The sequence below is a fragment of the Nicotiana attenuata genome, unplaced genomic scaffold (genome assembly GCF_001879085.1).
Source record: "Nicotiana attenuata strain UT unplaced genomic scaffold, NIATTr2, whole genome shotgun sequence".
Classification (NCBI taxonomy): domain Eukaryota; kingdom Viridiplantae; phylum Streptophyta; class Magnoliopsida; order Solanales; family Solanaceae; genus Nicotiana; species Nicotiana attenuata.
The window spans coordinates 106,204-116,312 of NW_017670264.1; the positions used below are offsets into that span (position 1 = coordinate 106,204).

Consider the following 10,109-nt stretch of genomic DNA (forward strand, 5'->3'; position numbering starts at 1 on the left):
ATTGGAATGTATATGCGCAAAGCAGAGGAGTGCAGCTAGAAGAGCATCTCATAACTGTTAGCTAGTTGTTAGAAGGAGTTAGTGATTAATGAGCTGTCAATAATTAGCTATTAATTGTTAGTTGATGAAGTTAGTTAGAATCACGTAAGAAGCACGTGATAGAGAAGAGAACATCAGCTATATAAGCTTGTCCATGTACTCATTCTAAATTGAGGTAACATAGCTTCTTCCGTCTTCCTTTTGTATTCTCTCTTCAATTTGACTCCAATCCCTAATTACAGTAGTCAATTTGACTCTATATATATATATATATATATATATATATATATATAATTATATATATATATAGTTTTAATATATATATATGGTTGCCTAGAAATAAGCAGGTAGTATAAGACTATTTCCTTCGGGTGTGTTTCCTAATTAAAATCTCGCAAATGTCTGTTCATGGATGCCTTCTTCTCAAGAACTTAGGACCTAGAGAATTTTAATATGCTGTACTGCAGAGAGGGAGTGAGAAAAGACTATTAAATAAAAACTCTAAACAGAAGTGAAGTTGAAAAAATCAGAAAAAACATAGTATAGTTTTTGACTTATAATAATTAACTTGTCAAATTTAATTTCTAGGAAACTAGTAGTGCTTATTTGGAAAGAGAGGTGTATGGTCAAACTTTTGAAAGAGGTAAGTTCTTCTCAATAGTAGTAAAGCTATTTTTCTACTGTTGGGAAGAAACTAAATAAAATAGGTTCTCCTTGAAGGCAGAAGCAAAAATTATTTTTAATTTTTAGCTTGCTTGACCAAGTTTTTCTTGGGCCATAAGTTCTTTTTTTTTTTTCAGCTAAAAGGATTTTTTTCAAAGTTAAATATTTGGCTAAGCCTTTAGAAGTAAAAAAAAGTATTTTTGAGAAGCAGAAAAAATAGTTTCTCCCCAAAGCACTTTTTTGATAAGTACATTTGAAAAAAAATATATCTAGAAATACTTTTTAAAAGATTGGTCAAGCACTAACTATTGTTTAAAAGTGTTTTTCAAATTAAATAACGAAACATAAATTACTTCTCAGAAGTTTTTTTAAAAAATCACTTTTCGGAAAAAGCTCATTTTAAAAGCTTGGCCAAACAATGTTGTTTATCTAGTTCAAACATACTTTTGAAAAAATTGATCAAACACAAACTAATTATAATTTGGCAAAACACAAACTGCCGCAAGTAATTTCCAAAACTCAATCTGATGATAAAGCTAAAAGTTTAACTGAGAGATACCAACAACAACATGAGTTCCATGACTTCAAAGGTCACAAAAAGGATAATCAAGATCCGATAAAAGCAGTTATCATGGGCATGCAAAACAAACAAAACAACCAACTAGTTCTTCGGGTATTTAGAGTCTATGATTAAAGTTTTCTCCGAAGAATTAATTAAGGGATTCACTTTGCTGCTCTTTTCCTTTTCAGATTTGATGACTTCTTAGCTCTTTTCTTCTTTTCCTTCGTAACTCCAAAATCATTAATAGCTCTCATCATTAGTGCTCTGTAAGGTTTCTTCGGACTTGCTTCTGATTTTTCAGCTGATGCGGGCATTTTCCCTGCATCAGTTCTCCTATAATAACGTACCAAATTAACAACACAAAATTAAATTAAAAAATGTGATAATTAAGCTTTAAAAAAATTAAAATTATAAATGTAAGTGCGTGCATTTACCTTGGCGGAGGAAAACCAATCATGTGCCGTTTTGGAGGCTCAGAGGCAATTGGCTTGCTAGTAATGTCTTCCGGTTCAGCTTCTTCGCTAAAGTCGACGAATCGGAGAATTGACTGTCAAAGTAAAATGTATATATTTTAGCTATTTTGCTTCACCTTGTTTAATCAGGGTTAAATAAACATTATCTTACTACTATGGATAATCTTAGGAAAGAAAGAAAATAAATATCTGGAAAATGAAGTGATTTATATCTTCTTCTTTTCTTTTGAGTAAATTTTGATTCTTGTTTTTATCAAGCCAAAGGATAAATATAAAATTTAAATACTAAAAGTCATTACAGGTGGTAGAGGTGCAATTTTGAGCACATGAGTTTCCAAACGATCCAAGTAGTTAAAAATACTAGTAATATTTGTAGCAACTGATAACAAATTAGTGTGTTTGGAGGGAAGAAAAATATTTTCTTAAAAATAATTAAGTGGTATTTTTACTTATTTTCTGGTGTTTGATTAGGTAACAGAAAATATTTTTTGGAAAGGGTGGGATGGAGGGTGGGGGTGGCAGGTGGAGGCTGAGTTAGGAAAGGTATAAATAAGTTTTAGAAATATATCTTCCCTCCTTTTGGTACAAAAGTCGAATTTTTCAAAATATTTAAGTTGACCAAACATAAAAAAATTGAAAAATATTTTCATTCATACCAAACGGCAAACACACCCAAAAAGTAAACCACATGTACAGATTTATACCCGCATGCAAATAGTTTGTAATATAGCTTATTACAGAATTAGAGCACATGCAATTGCAAGTAGAGCATAGTTGATAGTTACATTAATTAAACTTAGTGTTACAGTAAAGAACTTATAATATAATGCAGCATTATCAGAAACATCGAAGATGTATGTAGGTGTCAAAAGATTGATCTAAAAAAGATTAGATATGGGGAAAGTTGAAGAATGTATACGTCTCCATAGAAATGCATATTCAAGTCTAAAAAATGCAGGAACGATTACATTTTCCAGAATGGAGTAAAAAAGTAGAAGTATTAAAATTTCAAAAAAAAATTAATATAAGCGAAATATACAAAGTCACATACAGTTTTTCTTCTTTTATTTGTAAGGCTTGTCACTTAAGAATGTTAAATGCATCTTAATTACTCTTAATTGGATATATTTATCTGCATTTTCATATATTCATTATTTAACAATACCCTCGGTCACTACTCTTGGTTATTTAGAAGTCAATTATGTAGGATTCTGACTAAATACACATTGTATATATAGGAAGAAAATTTGTGATCAACCTAGATGTGTGAATAAACTACTTCAGCCGTATAGAGAACTTGGAGAAAAATATTCCTCCAAATTACTTCCTACAGTAATTAGTTTTTATTACTGTTTAAATCTTCACCAAGGTATAGGAGCCTTAGGCTCAAGACAAAGAACATTGTCTTGAAGTTTTATTATAATCACAATTCCCAAACATAGCTTCATTTACAATCACTACTTTGACTTTATCACTTTCATTATTCCATCAACTCATCACGCTTAGTCCTATCAATTTAAAAGCCTCCAACTACTATATATGAAGAATTTAAATGCTACAGCTTACAGAGATATTGAAGGTAAAATATTTTGTGATTGGCGATACCTTACCTGCTATTGACATCAATGAAAAAGGAGAAGAAAATCCCAACCCAATTAAAATATTCAGCGTGGAAGGAGTGTGCTAATAAAGAATCGGCTCATAGATGCATGCCCCAGTAAGGAGGTGTGAGAGGTTGACAATAGTAGGTTTAAGGAGAGGTGAATGTGCATGGGTCGAAGAAGTATTGACGTGAGGTGATTAGATAGGACATGACATATCTTTAGCTTACAGAGAACATGACCCTAGATAGGAGAATATGAATTGGAGGCCGAGGATTATGGTGGAAGGTTAGTAGGTGGCCGAGGAGCAATGTCTCACTTTCCTGTGGAAGCAGAGGCGGAACTAGGATTTTAAATCTATGGGTTCAGGATTATAGTTATTTTAAGTTACTAGGTTCTAAATTAATAATTTAAACATATTTAATGGATTTCATAAGATAAATATAGGGTTTGGACCAAAGCTACTGAGTTCGGTCGAACCCGTAAGCGAAAGGCTAACTCCGCCCCTGTATGTAAGAGGCATGGCAACAGTTTGGAGCACCTCATCTGCTCCTCCTTCTATGTATCGGCATATTAGTATTATTCTCGTATTATCCTATTCTAATTTCTTATGTTACCTGTTGTTTCCTTTACGTTGGCTATCCTATTATTTTTATTTGTTGTCGTTACTATTTTCTTCTCCACTATTTCCAACATGGCATTTTCACCACTATTTATTTTTTCAAAGTTGCTTTGTTTTTCTTTGATACGAGGGTTTATCGAAAATAGCCTCTCTATCTCACACAAGGTAAGGGGTAAAGGTCTGCATATATACTATCATTCCCAGACCTTACTTGTATAATTACACCGGGTATATATGTTATTGTTATTGTATGGTTTGAGGACAACTACCTACATGTCAGCAAAGGACAAGGAGTCTCTAGTGAAGCAACAATTGCTTAGCACCAAAACGAAAAAAAACAGTGGTCACAAATACATCAAGGAATTCAAAGGAATGTGTAATAGCTTGCAGCTATACACAAGCCCTTGGATGAAGGTTGTAAAGTTATAAGCTTTGTTAGGAATTAGGAAGTAAATGCAATATCCTAAGAACAGCGGAAAACCCCACCATATCCAACTTTAACTCAAGTCAAGACCGAGGTCCGAACTATCGAACTATCAAAAGTTTTGGTGGGGTGTAAGTATTCCATCGTCCTTATGATAGGTCTCGAATTCGAGTTGTTGGCCCTTTGACGGGAAGGGTTTGATCCCCAAAGCGAGACTTCCCCACGCGAATTCAGATTAGTTAGGTTTTAAAGCAGGTATTAGACACCGAGTAGGGATTAAAAAGGAAACATAACTCAAGTGTCAATGCCTTAAGGAGTGTTTGATAATGAGAGGGGAATAGATGGTGAACAAGTGCAAACTGACCAGTTATAGTTTTTCAAGCATAAAAGACACGGAAATCTTTCGGAAGAGGTAGAGGAAATAAAGGACAAGGTAGAGCAAAATGTTTTTATTCCTCGAGTCGAGGGTCTATTGGAAATAACATCTTTATCTTTATAAGGTAAGGGTAAAATTTGCGTACACACTACTCTCTCGAAACCCACTTGTAAAATTATACCGAGTTTATTGTTGTTCTTGTTATTGTATAGAGGAAGATGGTCCAAGTTCAATCCCGCTTAGAAATTGCTATGGCTTTAGATATTTCAATTTGATGGGCAAACTTCATCTTTAAAAAGATCAAGTTCATTTTCTTGCTTATTCTCTAGTTGAATTCCTGCGCTATTTGTTTAGCGCCGAGATTCGTTGCATTAACCTTACAATTAATCATCTCAAGTGGAAATGGAGCAAAACCCTATTCTTTAAGAATGAATTCATTATATAGAGCAAAAACCTATTTTAAATTTTTAAGAACGAGTTCATTAAATGTATCAAAGCCTAAACGATGTTCTATTTTAACTATTCGCAAACTAAAAGGCTCTTTAATCTAAACATTCAAACTCAGATGTAAATCCTTTTTCACTAATTAGCACACAATTTACTATATTTGTCAAGGTAAGACTATATTAACAAGAGAGTTCAAGTCATAATAAAATATATAGAGACTTACCTCATTATCAGCAACACTTGTCAGCCCATTAGTTTTTGATGAATCACCTTCATGATCAGAGCTGATAGTGATGATTGCACTGGAATCTAGTCATCAAAATAAAGGTTCAAAAAAAAACTATTAGATTACAGAAATTTTCAAGCAATAACATTTCTTATTCTAAAGAAATAGAATTAGCGAACCAGAAATATAAATAATTCTTTGGTTTTAAAATTTAAAGTTATAATCTTCTTTGTTTATGCTCTTTAGAACTACGTGTGTTCTAGAAAGTAAGTTTATGATCAATAACTGTACATACGAGAGAAATGGGGAGTGGGAGACATCGCAAACACTAATGTACGTGATAGGAAATAGCAGTTTGTGGAATGCCTCACACACAAAAAAAACTAATTTTGTATATCTTTTTATATAGAGTAAATTAATTTACACTTATCTCTCTTAACCTTTTTACTTTTGGTTTGTAGGCCAATAAACCCAGTGACTATAAATAATCAATGGCAAAAATGAGTTGGTTCGTTATATGTATTTTGAATATAAAAAGGAGAAAAACCCCTCAATTAGTATGAATTGTAACATATACCTTTTGTTAAAATAAAATAAAAATGATAGTACTAGTATTGAATTTTTTCAACTAGCCAATTTCGGGTAGAATACTTATTAGGTTTTCAAAATGTATTATTTCCTTAACTCAAAACATTAGGAGTACTACTCATTTCTATACACCATTATTGGGTAATTTTAGGTATTTAATTTCCACTTTTTGCTTGATAAAACATCTAGTTGTCCCTTATAGTTGAAGGACGTTTTTACCATTTTAAAGGGTATTTTAATGATCTAACTCATTTTTGGCCTTTGATTTAAGATCGAGAAATTCATTTTTCCATTCAAAAAGGTGGAACTCAAACACAAAGGGTTACCCTTTTATATATTAGAAACATTTTTTTTAAACTTTACTTGTCAGATCGTGCCTTGTTCTTTAGAGTAAATCTTAATAGACATCTGATTTATAGAAAAGATGTAACTAGTACACGAATATAAAATAAATAAATAAACAAACAACCAAAGTGAACCCAACACCACGGAATGGAACCACAACATTCCACCAACTCATAAGAATTTTATAATTAAAATAATAAGCCTATATCAATCTAAAGTCTAGAGTTGATAAATTTACCTTGGACCGAATTGCTTGCACCCGCAGAAAAACTCATTTTCAAATTAAACTTGTCGATCTGATAACAAAAAGTCACAAATATTTTATTACACTTGATGATTTTAAGAGACAAATAGCAGTGTCACACACACACACAAAATAAATTCATTACAAATGTCTATTAAAAAAAAGGGAGGAAATGTAAACCTTCATACCTTTTACAAGGCGCCTCTACAGAATGGAGATGATTTACAACAATATAGATGTTATTATATACACTCTGTCAAGCAAAAATTACAACGGTATTTCATTTAATAGATACATATAATTAGATTTACTTCTAGTTGTAGTAACTAATCCGCACAAAAATACAAGAAGAGCCTAGTCATTAATTAGTGTACTCTTGTTGAAAATAAAAAATGATCTAATCTAAACATTTAAAAATCATTATAAAACCAAAAATAGCTCTATATATTAGATAAATAAATTAATTATAATCTATCTGGCTACGGCTAAATTTGGACATTATCGTGTGAACAGCCAAGTCAAAACTTGACTAATACAGAATTTCGATATTAATGATATAAGAACAATTTGGAACTATTGTTATTGAATTTATAAAGAGAATCTAAGATTTGACTAAATTTCTTTATTTGCATTTTAAATCTAATTTGTGATTGCCACTGTTTAAGGAAAAATTGTGAAGCAATGTTCACCACAAGCGTTGCGTTGATTTAATTTCTTCACGCGCCCCACCCCAAACGCCACAAACAAACATTTGAACGGTTTGTGCTGTATTTACATAAAAGGTTTTTTCTTTTTTTTTTTGGGTAGAATAAAAGTAATATTACTTGACCATTCAAATGTTCACCTAATTGATTAAAAATGAAAAACCTGACCAAAAATTTAGTTTTTTTCTTTCTGACAGACGAAACAAATATAATGTACCGTAAAATTTCAACCTTAATGCCATTGAGCTAGCTATCGATCATAGTATGTAGAATTAAGAAGAGAAAAAAAACATGCTTGATAAAACAAAGAGATTGTTCTCCCAGAGGGGTAATTTTTATTTTCTTTGATAAGTTTTAATGGGCATATAGACATAATTTTCGAAAAGGGAAAAGGACCAGATTTGCTCTTGTATATGTACTATTGTAAGTAGTCTACACTTATCCTCTGTTTACTTTCCGTTTAAATATATTCCTACCGTTAGCGTAGTGTGTCTCAAAGAGGGTGCTGTAAGTCTCAATTTTTCCATTAACTTATTTTTACATAAACAACTTATTGTTGCATAATTTCAATGGCAATTGTCTTATTTCGTGAGCAATTGGCAATTACTTACAAAAAAAACTAAGGAATAAATTGAAATTTGTATACTAAAATATAATAAGCACAGTAACCAGACGGTTTACATTATATTTGGACTGGGTCTTCTTTAATTAATTTGATTTTCTTTAGAAATAAAGTAGGTTAGAATTTTTAAAGACAGCACAATTCGCCAATTAATAATACGTAGCTTATTTCAAATGAAGATGAAGAAAACTAGTCAGAAACTGTTCCAGATAATAGGAACTTTTTCTTGCAAACAACAATTTTCTCGCACCCAACCACAGTGGCGGAGCTAGTTATAGGTGGAAGAAAGGGGTGAATCCTCTTTATTGAAGAATTACACCAATATATAAATAGGTTAAGAACAATTTTTTTGCCTATTGACATAAGAGAAAATTCTAGTAAAACAGTAAAGTGTGTTCGAAAATTACTTTAGAGGTCACAAGCTTAATTCCCAAGTGTGATATCTTTATATTTTTTGAATGTCACCGTATAAATTCTTAATTTTGTCACTGCCCAACCTGACAATGTTGTTCCTTAATTGCATAAATGTATGAAACTTAGTATCTATCCATACAACGTGTATGATATATACTTTCTTTTGCATGGGATATGTGTTGCATATAATGTTTGTTTAGGTATGTTTGTCACTAAATATTTACCACGAATTTGTGTGTTTTTAAGGTAAATGTTATTTAATATTGACCGCATATAGCGTGTCATGACGATAATACGTAATTCAGAACTAAAGTTAGTTGTACTAATACACAACCTCATTATACAAGCGAGTAAATGAGCAAGCGATGGATGTTATCATAACCTAGAACAAACAAGCGAGAAACATGTTATCTTAGGGACTAGGGCACGAAAACTCTCTCGGTGCAGGTTTGCTAATGTGTGCCATCCATGGAAAAAAGAGCTCGTGTACCATCCCAGAAGGCTCTCCTAGCTCAAGCAACAAATCGCGTGGTCATTTTCAGCAGAAGAAGGATGTAATTGAAGTTCAAGTAGTTGACGGAAGCAGTAAGTCGATGAATGATACGACACCAGTCGCGAAGGAACAGGAAACCAATGGAACAGTAGCATCGCCAGCAAAATCATGGACAGAGGTTGTGCAGAGGCCAAACACTAGCCCTAGGCTCTCTTGGGCGGAGGAAGTCGAAGCAATGGAGGAAGAAGAGAAGAAGAATTCTGTGTGGGACAACTTTGACATTGGTAAGATTTCAAATGCAAGATTTAAACTAGAATTTATCTCCCTAAAAGTACATGGTGATGCTACAATGTGTAAGGAGATATACACAGTACCTATATGGATGCGACTGCCAGGATCGGATTTTAAATATTGGAGCCCAAAAGGATTGGGTAAAATAGGAAGTTTAGTAGGGAAACCTCTTATGGTTGATAAGAATACAGAAAAGAAGTCTGGGCTTAATTTTGCTCGCATGTTGATTGAGGTAGAAATGGAAGCACAACTGCCAGACAAGGTTTGGTTCAGGAATGAGAAGGGATCTTTGATTGAACAGAAGGTTATGTATGATTGGAAGCCTAGCTTGTGCAAGTACTGTAACAAGTATGGGCACAATAAGGAAGAGTGTAGAAAGAAGAAGCCAACTGCAGTACCAACTAAAACTAATCCAACCAAATAAGGAAAAAGGAAGCTGAGCCAAAGAATGCTAAGGCACAGCAAGCAGCTACAACTTCTAGCTTGGCAGGATAGACTGGGAACCAAAAACAACAACCAGAGGAGAGTGTTAGAAGTCCCAAGAAAATGAATGGAAAAATGAAGAACAAGGTGAATGAAGGATGGATCACACCATTGCATACAATTAAATAACAAACACACATCACTTAGCAGGCAGGGAAGGCAACATGCAACACATTTCAGGTGCTGGCAGAATCAGGGACAAGTAAGCAGCTGCAAGAAGGTGAGGCAAATACTGTGGGAGGAAAATTTATGCCCAGCGTGGGGAATGGATAGTCTACTTTACTAGAATGTAAGAGGCCTTAATGGGCAAAATAAGCAAAAGGAGGTTAAACTCCTTTACAATAAGCAAGAAGCTGGATTGATAGAATTACTAGCTAGAAACTAGAGTAAAAGTCAATAAAATAGATAAGGTAGCTAGTAGTATGTTTGATGGTTGAACCTATGTAACCAACCTAGATATGCATTAAGATGGGAGGGTGTGGCTCACTTGGA

The 10,109-nt window shown here is 33.1% G+C and overlaps 1 long non-coding RNA gene across 1 annotated transcript; it reads right to left on the bottom strand.

The window, feature by feature from the left end:
- Window positions 1-1,287: 1,287 nt before the first annotated feature.
- LOC109236917 lies at window positions 1,288-5,636 on the bottom strand. Its single transcript, XR_002069561.1, has 3 exons — window positions 5,431-5,636; window positions 1,699-1,811; window positions 1,288-1,597 (listed from the first exon to the last, which is right to left on the bottom strand). It is a non-coding gene; the product is annotated as an uncharacterized LOC109236917 (long non-coding RNA).
- Window positions 5,637-10,109: the final 4,473 nt, after the last annotated feature.